Source organism: Muscardinus avellanarius (assembly GCF_963383645.1).
Source record: "Muscardinus avellanarius genome assembly, chromosome: 5".
In the NCBI taxonomy this organism is placed as follows: domain Eukaryota; kingdom Metazoa; phylum Chordata; class Mammalia; order Rodentia; family Gliridae; genus Muscardinus; species Muscardinus avellanarius.
The window spans coordinates 62,683,059-62,705,888 of NC_137790.1; the positions used below are offsets into that span (position 1 = coordinate 62,683,059).

The following is a 22,830-nucleotide window of genomic DNA, read 5'->3' on the forward strand; positions in this document are numbered from 1 at the left end:
AAAGCTACAATAATTGTAACAGTGTAGTACTATTCTAAAGGCAGATATATAAACCATTGGAGTTAAATAAAAGCCTAGACCTAAATTCTTCCCTATATTGTCAAGTTATTTTTGACAAGGTTTCCACGAACATTTGGTGGTGGAAATAATAATCTTTTAACTAAATATTGTTGAAAAATAATAATTACATGGAAAAGAATAAAATTGGACCCTTACCTAATCCCATATACAAATATTAACTCAAAATAGATAAAAGACCTAAATATATATCTTAAGACTATAAACTTTTAGGAGAAAATCTGGGTCATAAAACCTTACAACATTGAAATTGGCAGTGATTTCTTGGATATGATTTCAATGGCACAGGCAACAGAAGAGTATACAAACTCCCTAAAAAAAAAAATATTGTATATCCAAAGACAATGTAAACAGAGTTAACAGTTACTAATAGAATGGGATAAAATATTTCCAATTGCTATATCTGAAGGTATTAATATTCCAACTAGAAATCCTAAAAATTAACAACAATAAAGGCAAACAATACCCTTTACAGATAGGTAAAAGACTAACATAAGTAATGAATCTCCACAGATAACCAATCTTAGTTGTCTGTTGGATGGAAAATCTTGTTTCTCTAGTTCTGATGTGTGTTACCTATTTCTTCTTCATAGTTAATCTCTTTGAGTATTTTCTCTAGTGCTGGTTTTGAAGACATAAATTCCTTCAGTTTCTGTTTGTCATGGAAGCTTCTTATTTCTCCATCTAATTTGATAGAAAGTTTTGCTGGGTAGGAAATTTTTGGCTGGAAGTTGTTTTCTTTCAGAGTTTGGAATATGTTACTCCAAGCCCTTCTGGCTCTCATGACTTGGTTTGGGAAGTCTGGAGTGATTCTAATTGGTTTGCCTCTGAATGTCACTTGGCCCTTTGTTTTTGTTGCCTTTAAGATTCTCTGCTTGGCTTCCACATTGGTCATTTTGACAGTTATGTGGTGTGGGGATCCTCTTCTCCGATCCTGTCTGAAGGGAGTTCTATAGGTTTCCTGGACCTGTGTATCAACCTCTTGCTCTATGTCTGGAAAAATTTCTGCTATTACTTCCTTGAAGAGATTGTTGATCCCTTTGGTTTCACTTTCTTTTCCCTCCTCTATTCCAATTATTCTTAGGTTAGCTCTCTTTAAATGGGCCCATATTTCTTCAATGTCAGATTCCTGCTGTTGGATTTTTTTTTCTAAATTAGAAACTATGCGTTCATTTTTGGAGTGATCATCTTCTAAGAGCGAGATTCTATTCTCCATGTGGTCTAATTGGTTGTTTGTAATTTGAATTGAGGCCTTTACTTCATTAATTGCATTCTTTATCTCTTTTTGGCTCTCTCTGAATTCTTTTTGAAACACCTCTATTATTTCTACATTTATATTTCTGATTTGATCTTCTAGAAATCTCTGAATTTCTGTTTTATCGGGTTCTGATGTTGTGGGGTTGTGGGCATTCATTGCTCCATTGTTATTCCTCTTTCCCATGATTTCGGAAGTTTGTGCCTTCTCTGGGTTCTTCCCTTGGGTCACTATGACTTCACTTAAGGTGCTCTGGATATCGAGTCTGTGGTATTTCAGTCCCCACTACTCCTTTACTGGGTTGTATCACAGAGTCTCAGATCCAGGGAGTCAATCGAGGCTTCTTTAGACCATGGGGGGTGCCAGGCTGGGCGTTCCCCTATGGTGTGATATCTCTGCCACCGCCACTCCCCCACTGGGTTAAGTCCCTGGGAGTACAGTACTGGGATTTCTCCTCTAGGGGCCGCAATTTGACTCACTGTTATTGAGTGCGCTGATGGAACTGTAGTGGACTCGGTGAATTCGCTGCTGCTGCCACTGGTGGCAATATAGCACCACTGCCACGCCCTCGGCCGTGAGGCTGTCGTATTTCTTCTCTGGTTTTGAGCTCCGCTCTGAGTCCCTGCAGGGTGTGCTGAGCCCAGCTTCTGGGAGCTTTAGATGCTCCCTGCACTGAAAAATCTGCCGAATTCCTCTCAGCTGTTCCGCAGCAGCTCACCTCAGCTCGCTGTCTGCCGCTCCTCTCTGGAGCCTGGTGAGCTGTTGAGTACATTGGTCTGGAGCTGTCTGGTGAACTCGCCGCTGCTCCTGGCAGTAAGGCGTTGTTTCTACATCCTCGGCCATGAGGCTGGCGTATCTCCTCTGTGGCTCTGAGCTCCATTCTGAGTCCCCCTCCTCTCTGGGGCCTGGTGCTGCAAGAGAAGATGGCACCTACGCCACTCCATGCCACTGCTCTGGCCACAGCACTGTGGTCTGGTTTCTGTCTGGTGTCTCCTTTTTCCAGCCCTCTTTTTCTCTGTCCCTTGTAATTACATTTTTTGTTTCTCTGCTGATGGTGTTTTCTGGCTATGAAAGGCACTGATTTTGTGGTAATAGAGATTGGTTATTAGCGGGGCTCATAAGCCCCGCTTTTATCCATTGCCATCTTCCCAGAAGGGAAGTTTTGTATTATTTCTACAGTTACATTTCTGATTTGATCTTCTGGAGATCTCTGCAATTCTGTGTTGTCAAGTTCTGTTATGGTGGTGTTGTGGGAGCTTATTGCTTCCTTGTTATTCCTCTTTCTCATAATTTCAGAAGTTTATATCTGCTCCTTTTGATAGATTTTTCTCAGTCTCTAGATGTCAGCTGGTATATCCAAGGGCAAACTGTATTGTATTCAACAGCGATGGTTGAGTGAGGAGGGGACTAAAGTTATAAATGCATGAATAGGGTAAAGCCACAGATAGACTCAAATAGAATGAGAGTATGAGTTTGGTAAGGTAGTATGTATTAGAGATTATAGATAGTGAATATGTAGTAGTATTCTAGTAACCCATGTGGAATTTCTGGTATAGTGATACAAAGTGGATTTAATATAAGACAAGAAAGAGAAAAAGAGAAAAAAGAAAGGGACAGAGAGAAGAGAGTAGGTATGTGCAAGGAAAGAAGCTTGGGAGAGGGTATGGGAAGAGGGTAAAAAGAAAATGGCATATACACTCACACACACACACACACACACACACACACACACACACAGAACAGAAAACCAAAACAACCCCAACAACAAATTAATGCAACTCTACAAATAAATAACTATTCAGCAGACTGGGCCTCTGCAGTGTCTCTCTGTGCAGACACCGAATGTCACCGGCACCTTTCCTACCACAAGCCTTATTCTCGAGTCTTTCTCAGTCTATGCAGATGGCTGGTATCAATGGGGCTGGCTATAGTGTTAAGCACAGGTCACCCTCCACACTTTCCATGGATATGGAGTCTCGGTCTCTTCTTGCCTCCCTAGGTGGCACATGCTTCTGAGACCAAACTCAATGTAAGAGTCTCTGTTCTCCACAGGCAGGGCTGCACTGGTCTAACTTCTCCCAGTTCACTATGATTTGGTGGTCTGTGGTGATCCTGGAGATCCTACTAGTTGGGTCTAGTGTTAAGCATAGGTCTCCCACACACTATCTACTGATAAAAATCTGAGTTTCTCTGAGCTTCTGCTATGTCCAACAGCAAAAGCAGACCCCCTCTCTACCTTCTCCAGGTTTAACTGCAAAGTCTCAGACCCAGAAAGTTTATCACGGCTGCATGAGTACCTGGGAGTACCATGAGGGGCATTCTCCTATGGGAACCATGGCTTCACTTACAGTGTTGTTGAGCACTGCTCTGGATCTCTGGAGGGTATGGTAAGCTCAGCTGCCACTGCTGCAAATTGTAGACTCCATTCTCTCCTTTTCTGGGTTGAACTGTAAAGTCTCAGACCCAGGGAGTTTATTGAGGCTGCACAAGTGTCTGCGGGTGCCACGCTGGGTGGTCTCCTACAGGGACCTTGGCTTCACTTATGGTGTTGTTGCATGCTGGTCTGGATCTCTGGAGGACGTGGTGAGCTTGGCCGCCACTGCTGCAAGTTGTAGCCAGTGTTTCCACAGGAGGAACTGATGACTTACAATTCCACTGATCTGCAGCTGCTTATTTCAGGTTTTTTGGTTGTTTTCCTGATGGTCCCTGGAGTCATCTGCAATGAGGCAAGATGGTGTTGCTGTGGTGCCCACAGCCACAAGGCAGGCAGGTTTCTTTTTTTGTGCTTAGCACCACTCTGGATCTATGCAGCCTGTGGTGAGCTTGGCCATCACTGCTGAAGTTGTAGCCGGTGTTTGCACAAGAAGAACTGATGGCTTACAACTCCAATGATCTGCAGCTGCTCACTTCAGGTCCTTGGTTGTTTTCCTGTTTGTCTCTGGAGTCAGTGCAATGACACAAGATGGTGCCGCTGAGGATCCTGTGGCCACAAGGCAGGCGGGTTTCTTTTCTGCTCTGATTGGTCTTCTAACCTTCTACTTCTACCTATCATTTTATTCCTCTACTGGTGTTATTTTCTGGCTTTGTAAAATGCTGTTTTTAAGGTAATGGAGATCAGTTGTCAGCAGGACTGGTATGTGCTGCTTTTCATGGTCACTATCTTCTCTACTGCTTTTTATCTGTGTAAACATAAACACGTTACTGTGCCTCATCAAATAAAAAGAATACTCATCATTTTTAATAAATTTAGTATATAACAATAGAAATTGAATAAGTCTTACCAATTATTCAAGAGATATTATTTTGTGCATTTTTACCTTCCATTATCCCCTTCAGATCCTTTCCCCAATGTTTTCTATACTTTTCTGTGTCCTTGGAAGGCTGGTGAAATGGAGGCACTTAAGTAAAGTGTCAGTCAATGTAGGTCAGAAGGTAGGAGAATGAGGTAAGAATATTGTTCCTGTGGAGATGTCATGAGTTGTTATATGTTATTACTGTAACCACAATTGTATAGCCAGACCTCTAAAAAGAAAAAGAAAAAACACTGCCTTCTCCAGGTCCTTTCATCTTGAAACATTAGGCCAAGGAATGGAATGTCATCTTAGGTGGCAATGCTCAGGGACTTTCATTATCTCTTATTGTTTTCCCCAAACCCTGACCACATCCTTGAAAAGTATACATCCCTTTATCAAACTTTCTTTTGATTACTCAGCTAGTATGTGTACTTTGTTTCCTGCTGTGGCACTAACTGGAACACATCCCATTTTTGAGATAATTAAGTATAAAAAATGCAACTTAGAGATAATGAAATATGGCACCCCTCTGTGCCTTCATTCCCTTTCTGCCACAGTATTTCAAACACACTGATGCTCTTATTCAGACATCAGTTACTTACTGAGAACATTACTTCCTGAGCTCTTATTATGTGTTAGATACTTATCCAGAAACTCCAATGTTTTAATTAATTTAATCCTTATAACAATTCTAGGAAGGATGATTAGGCCCATTTTTCAGAAAGGGGCAAAAGATAAAGATCACTTACAAAAATATTGGGCCAACTTTATCTTTCATGTAAGGAGCCATTAAGGTTTTTACCTTATCTTGTCTCACCCTTACTCAAAAGTGCACTTCTGACTGTCCTTCGCCCAGAGTCAACAAGGTTTGGAATCATGGAGTCTAAGTAAATAAGACCCTCTCAGAATGATTGATGCTAATTGTTCTGTCTGCTAGTTAAGATTAGGTTTATATTGTACCAGGGTGTTGTTTGACTTGCAAAGTGATATATGTACTTTGGACTTGTCTTTTTTGCATTCCTGTGCAACCCAAAGCTAGAAACTGTATAAATACCACAAGAGAAATAAACCCAGGATCAGGTCAGTAGAGATATCGACCCAGGAGTAGACTGGTGATCCTCCCATGCTTAAGTTGAATTCTGTTTGAATTCATTCATCCTCACTCCTCTCTTCAGAACCTGTACTTTTGCCAGCTGGCTCTAGCACTTTCAGTCCTGGACCTGCATTAATATTGGAAGGTGATAGCCAAGCTGGAAATTCCCATCAAGCATCACAAGTATCCACACAAAACATTGCTCATAAGTGAGGGCCACGAGGTCAGTCTGAAGGGCAAGATGCTGGCAGGACCAGAGACCCAGGTTACTCTCTTGTTAGCACAGTTTATTTCCATTCTCATTCCTCTCTCTGCAGCAGACTTTGATGCAGATAGGTTTGTATCTGAAGAATGTTTCCCATGTTGTCAGAATCACCATCATCCATGGTATACAAAGAACAAAGAACACAGCCTTTGTTGTGCTACCCAGAAGCCACTGGGTAGAGATGGTGAAGTATTAAGTGGGCACAAGAAGAAAATATTGGTAAAGGCCTCTATGGCTCAATCATTTTATTTATTTATTTATTTATTTATTTATTTATTTATTTATTTTTGGAACTGGGTGTATCCATCAGCATTGTTGCAGCCATAATCTAGAGAGCTGATTACATAACTTACAGGAAAGAAGATTTATTTTCTTACAGTTTCAAGCTTAGTCCACTTGAAAATGGGACCATGGATCTCAGGGCCCAGTGGTGCAGGTATAGGGAGAGCACATGGGCTGTGTTCTCTACATCATAGAAGTCAGAAGCAAGAGAGCAAGAGCAGGGAAGGAGGATCCATATGTAATCTCCAAGCCGCACCTCCAGAGATCACCTCCTCCAGCCCCACTGGCCTACCAGCTACCACCCAGGTAAATCCATTACATTGAAATTATCCACTTCTGTGATTAAACCCCTCAGTTCCAAACACCAATCTATGAGCTTTTCAAGGGAACATTCTACATCTAGTCATAATCCTAGAGATTAAATTTAGAAGCATTCTACCTCTGAGCTACAGCCCAACCCTTTTTATTTTGTAATAGGCTTTTGCTAAATTGCTGAGGCTAGCCTTGAATCCACAATCCTCCTATCTCATCCTTCCAGTACTGAGATTACAGGTGTGCATCATCACGCCTGGCCAAGAGGATAGTATTAAGAGATGGAAATTTAACAAAAAGATGTGGTTGCATTATGAAGAATGACTCTGAAAAAGAAACTACCTGTAGCAAGATGGGTTATAAGATCATTGCTACTTCCAAGGAAAGAATATGTTAGGATAGGCCCTGGAAAGAAGATGAGAGATACAGTGCTTTCCAGAGAGAATAGCTGACATTCCTGTCCTACATGCCAGTGCTATGAGCACCAATGGCTTTATCTGAAGGTACATGATGGAGTGCAGAAATATTTAAAATAATAGGGTAACAAACTCCAGGAGTTTTGAACATAGACTAATTATTATGCATGTGAAGTGCAAATCCAGAAATGCTTTCTGGAAGCAAATAATAAAAAACGTTCATACTACAGGCTTGAAAAGAACATTAAAATTCTGTTATGAAAATATCTCACACAGAATACTGTACTTCCTGCATAACAGAAGTGAAAATATAAGAATGATAAGGATCCAAAGTGATAAAAGATAAAAGAGAAGTAGTTAAAATGAATTGGAAATAGTACCTGGGAAACCTCCTTTGCTTTTTGGCATTCTCTCTTCCCCCACCTTGGTTTTTCCCCCTCCATTTTATCATTCTCTTTGTTCTGTAAATAGGTTAATTGCAAACTAGGACTCATATTTATCACTTCAAACCTTTCTAATTCACCATTATTTCATTAAACACCAGAAAAACTCTAAATTAGCAAAAAGGAAAAAGAAAAAAACTGTAACAAAGATGAGCAGAGAAATCTCAAAATATAATCGTCCAGTGAATAGTAGTCATGATCTCTCTAAACTATACACTGTCTAGTAAACCCCAAGTATTAAAGATACTTGTGCATGGGCATTCTCTGTGCTTCCTCTATGGGTATGAACTTTAGTATGGAAAACAGTGAAGCAAAGTATTTAAAAGTGAAATACTCAAGAAGACAATATAAATAATTCTTTATGCAAATGGCAGTGTTAGTCTCTTCTATTTTATACTTTTTATTTTATTTCTTTGTTTGTTTGTTTGTTTGTTTTTATGGGTAAATCAATTTTGGATATGCTATCTCCTGCCACAAACTCAAGTTTGCTTCATGGAATGGGAAGCTGATTACTGATACAAGTGACTGGCAGGCTAAAGTTTCTCCTTACATCTTTCTAAATAGTCAATGATCCTGCCCTTGAATTTGATGCATATCTTCAGCCCTCTTACCTTCCATGGTTACCACTGGATCCATTTTGGCTAGCCAAAAGGAATGGTTCCTGAAAACTTCTTATGAACAAAGTAGATATCGTGTCAATCTGTCGACTTTCCAGATTATTTGGATCAGGTCCTTGTTATGAAATGGAAAATTCTTCAACCCATTTGAGAGTGAAAGCAGAGATTTTTTGTGAAAAAACAAAACTATATTCTCCATTCCTCTACCATACCCTACTTTGAATTGATTTTATTGATTTTTGTGTAGGCTATAAGATAAAGGCCAAATTTTACCTTTGTTTTACATAGAGATATTTATTTTCCCCAGCATTTGTTGAAGAGGCTATTCTTTCCCCACTGTGCATCCTTGGATCTCTTGTTGAAGATCAGCTAATAAAAATACACATGGATTTATATCTAGGATCTCTATATTGTTATATTGGTCTATATCTGCCTTTATACCAGTATTATGCAATTAATTACTATAACTTTGTATTATATTTTAAAATAAAAAAGTGGATGCTTCCAAGTTAGTTCTTCTTTCTAATATTTGGCTGTTCAGAGTCTTTCATAGCTCCAAATAAATTTCAGGATGTTTTTATATTTTCATTAAAAATGCTATTGGATCTGAGTCTTGGTGGCACACACCTGTAATCCCAGTACTTGGGAGGATGAGACAGGAATATCACAGCTTCAAGGTCAGCCTCAGAAACTTAGCCAGGCCCTCAGCAACTTAGTGAAACCCTATTCCTATTTCAAAATTAAAAAAATAAAATAGTGCTAGGAGTGTAGCTCAGAGATAGAACTTCCCTGATGATGTGGAAGCAGCTTCCATTCACCATGATGTGAGAAAAACTTTCACCCTCCAAGATGTGAAGAGAGCAAGACCCTATTTCAAAGCAAAACAAAATATATTTAAGGGCTGAGGACATAACTTACAGGTAGAATGCCTCTGAGTTCAATCCCTACTACCACAAACATATGCAAAATTTCAAATGGAAAATATAATTACATCTCAACGAACTAGAAAAAGCACAACAAATTATGTTAGCAGAAGAAAAAAATGACAAAGATTGAAGCTGAAATAAGCAAAATATAGAAGAGAACAACAGTAGGAAAATAATAAAACAAAAATTTAGTTGTTTGAAAAGATAAACCTGATACCTTAAGCTCAGCTAAGAAGAAAGAAGATGCAAAAAATAATATCAGAAATAAAAGAGGAAACATTACACTAATGTCATGGAAACAAAAAATATCCTAAGAAGCCATGATGAACAAGTACATATCAACAAACTATATAACCTAATGGAAGTAGATAAATTCCTAGAAACATACTACCTACTAAGACCTTATCATAAGCAAATAGCAAATCTAAACAGACTCATAATTAGCAATGATATTTAATCAACAATCATAAAGCTCCTAGCAAAGGCCTAGACTTTCTCAAACTCTCCCAAAAAAACTGCAGAGGAGAGAACTCTTCCAACCTCATTTTATGAAGGCTTCATAAAATGCTGGCCTCATTTTATGAAGCTAACATATTATTCTGACACTAGAACCAGACAATGACTCTACACAAAAACTAGAGATCAATATTCCTGATAAAGTTAAAGATCCTTTAAAAAGAATTAGGTCAGGTGTGGTGGCAAATTCTTGTAATCCTAGTACTTAGGAGGGTGAGACAGGAGGATCAGAGGTTTGCAGCCAGCCTCAGCTACTTAGTGAGACCTCCACTACTTAGTAAAACCCTGTTTCAAAATAAAGGATACAAAATACAGTTGGAGGTGTAGCTCAGAGGTAGTTCACTCCTGGCTTCCATCCCTCATACAAAAAAAAAAAAAGTAAATAGCACATAAAAAAGATCATACCTCAACCATTTGAGATCCTTGAAATACAAGGATAGTTCAATATACAAAAATTACTTGATTTTTGTATGACTGTGATATACCACATTAGTAGAACAAATATAATAACTATGTTATTATCTCAATAGATATATTGAGAGAAAAGGTATTTGATAAAATTTCAACACCCATTCATAATAAAAAAATACTCTTTAAAAATCAGATATATATTTTCCTCATCATAAAAAAGTCATAAATGAAAAGTTCACAGCTAACATTATACTTAAAGGTGAAAAAAGGGAAGTTTCTAAAAAAGATAAAAAATAAGACAAGGAGACTCACTCTTGTCATTTCTATTAAAATAGTACTAGAAGTCCTAGTCAAAGAAATTAGGAAAGAAAAAGAAATACAAGGAATCAAAATTAGAAAGGAAGAAGTATATTTCTCCCTGTTTTCTGATTATATGATCTTCTATATAGAAAACTTTAGAAGTTCCACACAGAAACAAAAGCTGTTAGAATAAATGAAGTTAGTAAAATTTCATGATAAAAAATGAATGTACCTCTTCCACCCTCTAAAACATACATTGTGACTGTCATTCATATTTGCACACAACCAAAATTCATGAAGATTATCTCTTTAAATGAAACAAAGGAAGGCTCTGGGGTGATAAATCTATAGCTGAGAGGGAGAAAGGCATCAGTGACTATAATGAATAAGAAGAAATAAAAAGGCAATATAATATAATATTGCCTGGATTGAATTGTATATCATCATATTCATATGCTAAAATCCTAACCCAGTACCTTAGAATGTGATCTTATTTGGAAGTAGAGTTATTATAGAGATAATCAAGTTAAGATGAGGTCATTTGTATCGACTCCATTACAGTGTGACTGCTGTATTTATAAAATGAGAAATTTGGCAGGGCATGGTGGCACACACTTGCAATCCCAGAGATTGGGAGGCTGAGATAGGAGGATTGTGCAGGTTAGAAGCCAGCCTCAGCTACAGAGTGAGGCTCTCAGCAAATTAGTGAGACCCTGTTTTGAAATAAAAAATATAAAATAGTTCTGGGAGTACAGCCTAGAGGTAGAAAGCCCCTGGGTTCCACCCCCAGTACCACCCAAAAAAAAAAAAAAAAAAAAACCACAAAATACCATTTTAAGTGTCTGTAAGGACATGGAGGAATTGGAAACCTGTGCAATGTTAGTGGGAATGTTAAATAATGGTAAAACCGCTATGGAAAAAGGTATGGTGGTTTCTCAGAAATCTTAAGTAGAATAAAATATAATAACAATGTAGTTAAGCAATTCCCCTTATGGGCATATATTCAAAATAAATAAAAGCAGAGATGTGCACATATTTGTATACATATGTTCATAGCAGCATTTTAAAAAAAGGAAATTCTGATAATACTATCACATTGATGAACTCTGAAGATATTGTTTACCAGGGGCGAGAGATAAGAGGCAATAGGGTGTTATCATTTAGTGGATATAGAATTTTAGCTTTGGATATTTTTAGTTAATTTTTTTTAGATGCTAAACTGTGCACTTAGGTGGTGCTAAACTGTGTACTTAAAAAGAGTTAAAATATCTAGGAGTAGTGGTGCATGCTTGTAATCCCAGTGCTTGGAGGTGAAGACAGGAGGATCGCAGGTTCGAAGCCAGACTTAGCAGATTAGTGAGGCTCTCAGCAACTTAGTGAGACCCTGTTTCCAAATAAAATATAAAAAATAGGTCTGTGGGTGTGGCCCAGAGGTAGAAGGCCCCTGGATTCTATCCCCAGTACCACACACAAAAAAAGCAATTAAAATTATCAATATATATATATATGACAACAAAAAATTAATTATCAGACATTCAAAGAAATTAAAAATAGAATTCATACCAAAGCAAAAACTGGCTACGATGTAAGAGTCAACAGACAAGGATATTAAACAATCATTTTTAAAGTAAGGATATCTAATAATATTTATGAGTATAGTTCACATGTTCTAAAAGTTAGACCTATGAAAGACATAAGCTGGGCTTTGTGGTGCACACATATAATCCTAGTACTTAGGAGGCTGAGACAAGAGGATCACAGGTTCCCGGCTAGCTTTAGCTACTTGGCGAGGCTCTCTGTAACTTACTGAAACCCTGTTTCAAAATAAAGAATAAAAATAGGACTGGTGGTGTAGCTCAGAGTAAGAATGCACCTGGGTTCAAGCCCCAGTACTGCAAAAAATTTTTTAAAAGACATGAAATACATGAAATAAGGTCTAAATAGAATTTCTAAAAAGGAAAATGACAACTCAGTTTTAAGAAAACTACCTGTACTGGAACTAAAAGCAGATTACATAAATTAATGAACTAGTACTATTGATATCCCAAAAAAAGAAACATAGAGAAAAGAGGTCATCACATCAAAAGGTGAGCATATAAAAAAACTAAAAAAGAAAATAATTTTGGTCATTTTAATATAGAAAAAAACTTTGACAAAATCTAGCATCCATTCCTGTTTTTTAAAAACATGTCATAAAAGTAGAGATAGAAGGAAACCCCATCAACCTAATAAAAATAATCCCAGCTAATATTGTATTTTTTTATTGGTGCACTGTATTCATACATCATAGTAGGATACATACTTTTGTAGACATACATGCACACTTTTCCCAGTCAGCCCCCACCCAATCCCCACCCCATTCTCTCCCTATCCCTCCCTCCCATGCTTGGCTTAGTAGTTGACATCTAGTATTATGGCAATTTATCTAAAATTAAAAATGATAATTTCACATAACAGTTTCATTTGTCTGATACCAAGCTTTTGATGACTTAAAGGTAACATTTCAATATTTCTTTTTGCTTTCTTTCTTACCAGAGAATATTTTTTTTCTATTTTTTAGGTGAAACTATCATATATTTATATATTTATTTTTCAGAAAAAAATCTATCCTAATATGGAATATGGACTCTAGGTACCCAAAACGATCTTGAAAAAGAACAAAGCTAGAAGATATATATTTTCTGATTTCAAACCATATAAAGCTACAATAATTGAAACAGTGTAGTACTATTCTGAAGGCATATATATAAACCATTGGAGTTAAATAAAAGCCTAGACCTAAATTCTTCCCTATATTGTCAAGTTATTTTTGACAAGGTTTCCACGAACATTTGGTGGTGGAAATATTAATCTTTTAACTAAATATTGTTAAAAAATAATAATTATATGGAAAAGAATAAAATTGGACCCTTACCTAATCCCATATACAAATATTAACTCAAAATAGATAATAGACCTAAATATAAATCTTAAGACTATAAACTTTTAGGAGAAAATCTGGATCATTAAACCTCACAACATTGAAATTGGCAGTGATTTCTTGGTTATGATTTCAATGGCACAGGCAACAGAGGAGTTTACAAACTCCCTAAAAAATAAAAAAAATATTGTATATCCAAAGACAATGTAAACAGAGTTAACAGTTACTAATAGAATGGGATAAAATATTTCCAATTGCTATATCTGAAGGTATATTAATATTCCAACTAGAAATCCTAAAAATTAACAACAATAAAGGCAAACAATACCCTTTAGAGATAGGTAAAGGACTAACATAAATAATGAATCTCCACAGATAACCAATCTTAGTTGTCTGTTGGATGGAAAATCTTGTTTCTCTAGTTCTGGAGTGTGTTACCTATTTCTTCTTCATAGTTAATCTCTTTGAGTATTTTCTCTAGTGCTGGTTTTGAAGACATAAATTCCTTCAGTTTCTGTTTGTCATGGAAGCTTCTTATTTCTCCATCTAATTTGATAGAAAGTTTTGCTGGGTAGGAAATTTTTGGCTGGAAGTTGTTTTCTTTCAGAGTTTGGAATATGTTACTCCAAGCCCTTCTGGCTCTCATGACTTGGTTTGGGAAGTCTGGAGTGATTCTAATTGGTTTGCCTCTGAATGTCACTTGGCCCTTTGTTTTTGTTGCCTTTAAGATTCTCTGCTTGGCTTCCACATTGGTCATTTTGACAATTATGTGGCCTGGGGATCCTCTTCTTCGATCCTGTCTAAAGGGAGTTCTATAGGTTTCCTGGACCTGTGTATCGACCTCTTGCTCTATGTCTGGAAAAATTTCTGCTATTACTTCCTTGAAGAGATTGTTGATCCCTTTGGTTTCACTTTCTTTTCCCTCCTCTATTCCAATTATTCTTAGGTTAGCTCTCTTAAAATGGGCCCATATTTCTTCAATATCATATTCCTGCTGTCGGATATTTTTTTCTAGATTAGAAACTATGCATTCATTTTTGGATTGCTCATCTTCTAAGAGCGAGATTCTATTCTCCATGTGTTTTAATCGGTTGTTTGTGCTTTGAATTGAAGCCTTTACTTCATTAATTGCATCCTTTATCTCTTTTTGGCTCTCTCTGAGTTCTTTTTGAAACACCTCTATCATTTCTACAGTTATTTTCCTGATTTGATCTTCTAGAAATCTCTGATTTTCTGTTTTATCGGGTTCTGATGTTGTGGGGTTGTGGGCATTTATTGCTCCAGTATTATTCCTCTTTCCCATGATTTCGGAAGTTTGTGCCTTCTCTGGGTTCTTCCCTTGGGTCACTATGACTTCACTTAAGGTGTTCTGGATCTCGAGTCAGTAGTATCTCAGACCCCACTACTCCTTTACTGGGTTTTATCACAGAGTCTCCCACCCAGAGAGTCGGTAGAGGCTGCTTTAGATTGTAGGGGGTGCCAGGTTGCACGTTCTCCTATGGTGTGATATCTCTGCCACCGCCTCTCCGCCACTGGGTCAAGTCCCAGGGAGTACAGTACTGGGATTTCTCCTCTGTGGCCCGCAATTTGACTCACTGTTCTTGAGTACGCAGATGTAGCTGTACTGGCCTCGCTGAATTCGGTGCTGCTGCTGCCGGTGGCAATATGGCGCCACTGCTACGCCCTCGGCTGTGGGGCTGGTATTTTTCTTCTTGGTTTTGATTTCCTCTCTGAATCCCTGCAGCGTGTGCTGAGCTCGGCCACTGGGAGCTTTAGATGCTCTCTGCGTGGAGAAATCCCGCCTGGCTGCTCCACAGTGGCTCACCTCGGCTTGCTGTAGCCGTCCTGTGAATTCGCCGGTGCCGCCGGCAGTATGGTGCTGCTGCCGCGTCTGCCGCGTCCTCCGGCGTGAGGCCGGTTATCTCCTCTGTGGCTCTGTTCTCAGTCCGCGTTCTCTCTGGAGCCTGGTGATTTTTTGTTTCACTGGTGATGGTGTTTTCTGGCTATGAAAGGCGCTGATTTTGTGGTAATGGGTATTTGTTGTTAGCAGGGCTCTTAAGCCCCGCTTTTCTCGGTCGCCATCTTCCCGGAAGTCCACTAATATTGTATTTAATGGTGAAAGTATAAATGCTTATCCTCCATCTGGGCATGATGGTGCACACTTGTAATCCCAGCACTTGGGAGGCTGAGACCAGTGGATTACGGTACATGGATAGCCTCAGCAACTTAGCAAGGCCTTTTGCAACTCAGTGAGAACTTGTTTCACAAATAAGAAAAAGACTAAAAAATAGGGCTGGGGTGTAGCTTGAAGGTACAATGTCCCTGGATTCCATTCCTAGTACCACAATAAATAAATAGATAAATGAATAACTAAATAAATAAATAGCCTTTCCCTTAAAACCAGGAATATGATAAGGATGTCCACTTTCAGGACTCCTAATCAGCCTTGTACTAGATGTCTTATTTGTGTTGGTAAAACAAGCAAAAGTTACTGAGATTGGAAAGGAAAAACGAAATTGTGTACATTTATGAATGTGACAATCATCTATTTAGAAAATCTGAAAGTATCTTCAAAAAGATATTAGAACAAATATAAGCATGTATAACAAACTTCAGAGTACAAGGCCAATATACAAAACTCAATTGCATTTTTGCGTAATATCAAGGAAAATTTAGAAACTGAAACTTTAAAAATAATAACATTTATAATAGCATCAAATGATATGAAATGCACTATTTAGGGGTAAATCTGACAAAACATGAGAGAGCTGTACACAGAAAAAAATAACACATCACAGGGAGGAATTAAAGGCCTCCATACATAGGAGATCTACTGTACTCATGGATTGAAAGACTCAGTGTTGGTAATATTGATTTTTCTCAAATTATGAGTTAGTACAGTCTAATGCTCAAGCAGATTTTTTTTTGCAGAAAGTGACAGATTAAAACATTCATATAGAAATACAAAGTATTGGATATTTGAAATGTAACCCGTGGGGGCTGCAGTGGCGATCCCCTGCCTGCGCAGCAGCGCCTTTCCTTGGGAACTCCTGCACCTCCAGGGTCTCCTCTGAGCCAGAGGATGGCTGTGCTTAATCAGAAGTCTGTCTTGGATCGGATTAAAGAGTTCAGAAGGAACCGGCATGTTCTTGGTATCTCGGAGAGAACTACTCTCTGTGGTGTGGACTCCATGCTCTTGGCACTGCAGCTTTCCATGGCAGAGAACAAATGACACAATGAAGAATTTACAGTCTCTCTCAGTGATATGTTAATGACCTGGAAGTACTTACTACATGAGAAACTGAACTTATCTATTGAAAATATGGAAGTGGTTGACCATTATGAGGACATTAAGGAGACTTTTGATGATTTCTTAAAGAATAATAATATGTTGGATCTGATTGATGTGTATAATAAATGTCATATTTTAACTTCAAGTTGTGAAAATGAAGACATTATATCCCCTATTCAACTTCGGGATTTTCTCTCTGGCAAAGAGTATGCAGTAGATGATGTAACTGACCTTGGTATGCCAATATCACCATTGAAGCATAACCAGGATAATGAAAGTTGCAGCTAACAGCAAAGAAGATTATCTCTTCTTACTTAAACCTGCTGGTGAATTCAAAGAATGATCTGGCTCTGGCCCACATTCTCAATATCCCTGTTATAGGACTTGAAAGAGAAGCCTTCACTGATTTGAAACATGCTGCTCGAGAGAAATAGGTGTCTATCTTTTTGGTGGCCACATCATTTATCAGAGCAATACAGCCTGGAGGCAAAGGATATGCCCCATCACCATCTGATCCCTTAAGGACACATGTAAAGCACTTGTCTAATTTTATTAATTTCATTGACAAATTAGATGAGATTCTTGGGGAAATACCAAATCTAAGCATTGCAGGGAGTTGAATACTGTCAGTGATAAAGATGCAACTGGTTAAAGGCCAGGACAGCGGGAATCCTTTCTATAAAGCAATAGAGGAAGTTGTTCAGGATTTGGATGTGAGGATTAAAAATATTCTCAATTATCAACAAGAAGGTGTACTTGTTAGCACCACTGACATCAGTCCTGCACAGCCAAAATCTTTTGCCATAAACCATGACACTGCATACTGTGGCAGAGACACTGTAAAAACTTTACTGGTTCTTTTGGATGAAGAAGCAGCCAGTTCTCCTACCAGAAACAAAGCAGAGCTTTTATATAGTGATGAAAACACACTTCACCATACTGGAACATCAATTCTGACTCTTTTTACATCTCCCACACAAGCGACTAATTCTTCAGTGAAACCTCTAATAGAATGCATTCATGTATCCATGCAAGAGAAAAAAATTAAGATGAAGCAAACCTTAATTAGATCACTGTTTGCATGTACTTACAAAGATGACTGCATGATGAGCAAGGATAAATGGAGGAATATTAATTCAACATTTCAACATCACAGCCTTTGTGTGTTCTTCACATGGAAAATGACCTTCCTGAGGGTGTAAATTCATCTACTGGAATGTCAACAATTGGAACAAGTTCTGGAAATGTTCACTTGGGCAGAAGTAAAAACGTGTCGAGAAAACCAAGTAATCAGACAGGAAATAAGAAATAAGAGCTTGAAAAGGAAACAGGTGGATTTGGATGGTGAAAATACTTTTTTTTTTAAATGGAAATGAAGCACCTCAATGTGAAAATGTCAAGAGACCTAAAACATCAAACAGTTCGTGGAATAAATCGGACAGCAAACTAGCCAAAATAGCAAAAGGCAGTAAGAGTTACCCCAAGGATAAGTTGATTACTGACCAGACAACGTTAACTCAGTTTTGTTTTGTTTTGTTTTGTTTTTTTGGTGGTACTGGGGTTCCTGGAAGCCCTTCTACCTCCGGGCTACACTCCCAGACCTATTTTATATTTTTGAAACAGGGTCTCTTACGCCAGCGCGGCTGGCTTCGAACCTGCGCGATCCTCCTGTCTCCGCCTCCCAAGCGCAGGGATTACAAGCGTGCACCACCACGCCCGGCTATTAACTCAGTTTTTTAGACTATGATTTTTTTATTTTATGTGCTTAGGATTTATGTATCTATAAAACTATTCACCAAAGTTATATATTTTTAAAAAGATCAAGGTTTAAATTGTGATGCTTTATTACTTTGCTCTGTAGTAAATGCAAGGTTTGTATGTTAATGAGCATTGTTCAAAAATACCACGAAGTCCTAATTATGCTGAATTTTCACAAACTCTAATGATCATATCAATAGATGCTGAAAAAGCATTTGACAAAATCCAACACCCATTCATGTGAAAAAACACTGCAGAAAATTGAAATATAAGGAATGTTTTCTCAACATCATTAAGGCAATATACAATAAACCTAAAGCCAATATTATATTGAATGGAAGAAAAACTGTAAGAATTCCCCCTAAAATCAGGAACAAGACAAGGATGCTCACTATCACCTCTCCTTTTCAATATAGTTCTTGAGACTCTTGCCACAGCAATAAGACAAGAGAAGGATGTCAAAGAAATTCAAATAGAAAAAGAGAAATTAAATTATCCTTGTATGCAGACGACATGATTCTATATCTAGAAGACCCAAAAAACTCATCCAAAAGACTACTAATTGCTGATTAACCAATTCAGCAAAATTGCTATATCCAGAAAAATTATTATTAAAAATTGATGGAGAAGCAAAAGTGTTTCAAGATAAACAGAATCTCAAAAAATTCATGAACTCAAAGACAACACTAGAGAAAATACTTAAAGAAACCATAAAGAAGAAAAAAGAAGCAAGTTATAGAACCAGAGAAGAGATAAAGTTGATCAGCCGGGCATCTATTTAAAAAAGAAATAAGCTGGGCATGATGGTGCACGCTTGTAAATCCCAGCATTTGGGAGGCTGAGACCAGAGGATTGCAGTTCGCAGACAGCTTCAGCTACTTAGTGAGGCTCTCTGCAACTCAGTGAGACCTGGTTTCAAAATAAAGAATAAAAAATAGGGCAGGGGGTGTAGCTCGGAGTTTGAAAGCCCCTGGGTTCCATCCCCAGACCTGCAAAAAAAAAGAAGAAGAAGAAGAAGAAGAAGAAGAAGAAGAAGAAGAAGAAGAAGAAGAAGAAGAAGAAGAAGAAGAAGAAGAAGAAATAAGAAAGAAGTCAGAACACAAAATGCACAAAATGACAGGAAACAAAAATCATATTTCAATAATAACTCTGAGGCAGACGCAGACGGCCCAGACTGCAGATGCAGGCGACCACTGGGCCTCTGGCCTGATCAGGGTTTTTGGATGTGGCAGTCTATGGCAGTGTGAGAATTGCCCTAGAGTCTGAAAGTGGCCATAGAGTCCCAACATCTTAAGCTATGAGCTGACTCAAGCACTTGAGCGGAACCGTCTGCCCACCAGAGGTGGCCCCCGCAGAGGTGCTAGATACCTTCAGGGACCCAGAAGCAGACCTGCTAATCATGCAAGCAGAGAATCAGCAGGATATGGGAGAACTGCCAGAACTTCAGAGCCCCAGACTGGACTGCCAGGTAACACCGTGAGCTCAGAAGGGCCACAGGACCCAATGGGCACACAATGAGTGCCACCAGACTCAGTGATAACTATCAGCGCCAGTGTGCACCGAGGGGGCAATTTCAACCCCCGTGTCACAGGAAGGGCACATAAGGCATGATACCTTCAAAGTGTCACAAGGAGTTGCTCCAAGCAAATATGAGGCATTGGCATATACACTGTATATTCATAAAGCAGTAGGATTGTTATTTTTTTTTTAGTTTTTATATTTTATATTTTTATTTTCGCTGTTTTGCTTTGTTTTATTTCTTTGGTCTTTGGATTTGTTTTGGTTTTTGGTTTTGGGGGGATATTTTTTCTTGTTTTACTTTTATTTGGGTTTCTTTGTTTGGTGCTTTCACTTCATACCACATGGTTGTTTGTTCGTTTTATTTTTATTTATTTTTTTGGGGGGGGTACCAAATTTCTTTATTTGAAGGAATGGTACAAATTAAAGAATTTAAGTGGATGTTTTGGTACAGCTTCTAGAAAAGGTAAAGGTGACCCCAACAGGCATGCACTGCTTTGGTGAGCAGGGGCATCGCTCCATGGCTATGGTGAAGGCAGCCTCAGGCTTAGCTCTTGTTACTACTGTCTCCCAGGGTGTGCTTGTCAAAGAGATACTCTGCCATGCCGGACTCCGGAGCTCCCATCTTGTGCAGGTTGGTTACGTGGCCACCCAATTCTTTGATGGATTTGACTTGCTCATTCAGGTAATGAGTCTCAATGAAGTCACACAAGTGGGAGTCATTTTTGTCCGTGGCCAGTTTGTGCAGCTCCAGGAGTGACTGGTTCATGCTTTTTTCCAGGTGTAATGCACATTCCATTGCATTCAGCCTGCTCTCCCAGTCATCGCGGTCTGGTTTCTTGATATCCTGGAGAAAGATTCGACCACCTCACTGGTTCTGCAGCTTCATCAGTTTCTCGGCATGTTCCCTTTCCTCATGGGATTGGTGAAGAAAATATTTGGCAAAGTTCTTCAAAGCCACATCATCGCGATCAAAGTAGTAAGACATGGACAGGTACATGTAGGAGACATAGAGCTCCAGGTTGATCTAGCAGTTGATGGCGGCCTCGGAGTCCTGGTGGTAGTTCTGGCACACCTGTGAAGGGGACGAGGTCGTCATGGCTCATGGCTGCACGGTGCTGGGGCGGCTGCAGTCCTAGGGCGCTGCGAGGCAGTGGCGAGAGGCTGCGGAGTCGGGGCACTCACCTGTAAGGAGAGAGACTTTAGCGGAGACCAAGGAGAAGGGCGGTGCTGAAAGCGGTCTCCGCATTGGCAATGGAGACTTGTATTCAGGAGAAGCAGAAATCGGAGCCTACCAACCTTATTTTTTTTTTTTTTTTGAGAAATTACACCAAAGGTTGAATGCTACCGTCGCACATGCTTAGGAAGACTGGACAACATTCAGAGTGGAAAAAGAGCTTGGGAAAGATTTGAAATGGTGGAGGCAGTGGCAATGGCAGTGGCCAGTACTCAGGGGAGGCAGAGCTCTGATGCATTACACCTGGAACCTTTGAAGTAATGACCCCAGAGGAAGAATGCTACCACCACGCACCCTCGAGAACATGGGACAAATAGTTGGGCGAAGAGGGTGCTTGGATTAGAGCCTGCCGAGGGGTGAGGCCGGTGACAGACACAGCAAAGCTGGGATTGGAGCCTGCCGTGAGGCAAGGCTGGTGCTGGGGCCTTCGAAGCTGGGATCGAAGCCTGCCGAGGGGTTAGGCTGGTGCTGGGGCCAACAGCTGGCATCGGAGCCTTCCGTGAGGCAAGGCCATTATTGAGGCCTCCGAGGGCGGGATCAGAGCCTGCTGAGGGGTTAGGCCAGTGCTGGGGCCAGCGAGGCCGGGATCAAAGCCTGCCGCGAGGCAAGGCCGGTGCTGGGGCCTCCGAGGCCGGGATCTGAGTCTGCCAAAGGGTCAGGCCAGTGCCAGGGCCAGCGTGATCAGGATCGGACCCTGCCATGAGGCATGGCCGGTGCTGGGGCCTCCGAGGCCGGGATCAGAGCCTGCTGAGGGGTTAGGCCAGTGCTGGAGCCACTGGCCGGCATCGGAGCCTTCTGTGAGGCAAGGCTGCTATTGAGGCCTCTGAGGCCAAGATTGGAGCCTGCTGAGGGGTTAGGCCGGTGTCGGGGCCAGCGAGGCCGGCATCAGTGCCTTCCATGAGGCAAGGCTGCTATTGAGGCCTCCGAGGCCGGGATTGGAGCCTGCCAAGGGGTTAGGCTAGTGCTGGGGCCAGTGAGGCCAGGATCGGAGCCTGCCGTGAGGCAAGGGCGGTGCTGGGGCCTCCGAGGCCAGGATCAGAGCCTGCTGAGGGGTTAGGCTGGTGCCAGGGCCACTGGCCAGCATCTGAGCCTTCTGTGAGGCAAGGCTGCTATTGAGGCCTCTGAGGCCAGGATTGGAGCCTGCCAAGGGGTTAGGCCGGTGCTGGGGTCAGCGAGGCCGGGATCGGAGCATGCCATAAGGCAAGGCTGGTGCTGGGGCCTCCGAGGCCGGGATTGGAGCCTGCTGAGGGGTTAGGCCGGTACTGGGGCCAACAGCTGGCATCGGAGCCTTCCGTGAGGCAAGGTCATTATTGAGGCCTCCAAGGCCGGGATCGGAGCCTGCTGAGGGGTTAGGCCGATGCTGGGGCCAGCAAGGCCGGGATCGGATCCTGCCGCGAGGCAAGGCCAGTGCTGGGGCCTCTGAGGCTGGGATCAGAGCCAGCTGAGGGGTTTGGTCAGTGCCCAGTCCACTAGCCGGCATCGGAGCCTTCCGTGAGGCAAGGCCGCTATTGAGGCCTCTGAGGCTGGGATTGGAGCCTGCTGAGGGGTTAGGCCAGTGCTGGGGCCAGCGAGGCCAGGATCGGAGCCTGTTGTGAGGCAAGGCTGGTGCTGTGGCCTCCGAGGCCAGGATCACAACCTTCTGAGGGGTTAGGCTGGTGCCAGGGCCACTGGCCGGCATCGGAGCCTTCCGTGAGGCAAGGCCGCTATTGAGGCCTCTGAGGCCGGGATCGGAGCCTGCCGAGGGGTTAGGCTGGTGCTGGGGCCGGTGAGGCCAGAATCGGAGCCTGCCACAAGGCAAGACCGGTGCTGGGGCCTCCAAGGCCGGGATCAGAGTCTGCCGAGGGGTTAGGCCGGTGCCAGGGCCAGCGTGGCCAGGATCGGAGCCTGCCGTGTGGCAA

General features: G+C 40.8%; 2 pseudogenes across 2 annotated transcripts; one reads left to right on the forward strand and one right to left on the reverse strand.

The window, feature by feature from the left end:
* The first annotated feature begins 16,209 nt into the window (after positions 1-16,209).
* Positions 16,210-17,685, forward strand: LOC308263168 (PCNA-interacting partner-like; annotated as a pseudogene). The gene is made up of 3 exons: positions 16,210-16,355; positions 16,566-17,388; positions 17,615-17,685. The product of its transcript is annotated as a PCNA-interacting partner-like (transcript).
* Positions 17,686-20,242: 2,557 nt separating this feature from the next.
* LOC308263276 (ferritin heavy chain-like) lies at positions 20,243-21,024 on the reverse strand (annotated as a pseudogene). Its single transcript has one exon. The product of its transcript is annotated as a ferritin heavy chain-like (transcript).
* Between the last annotated feature and the right edge of the window lie 1,806 nt (positions 21,025-22,830).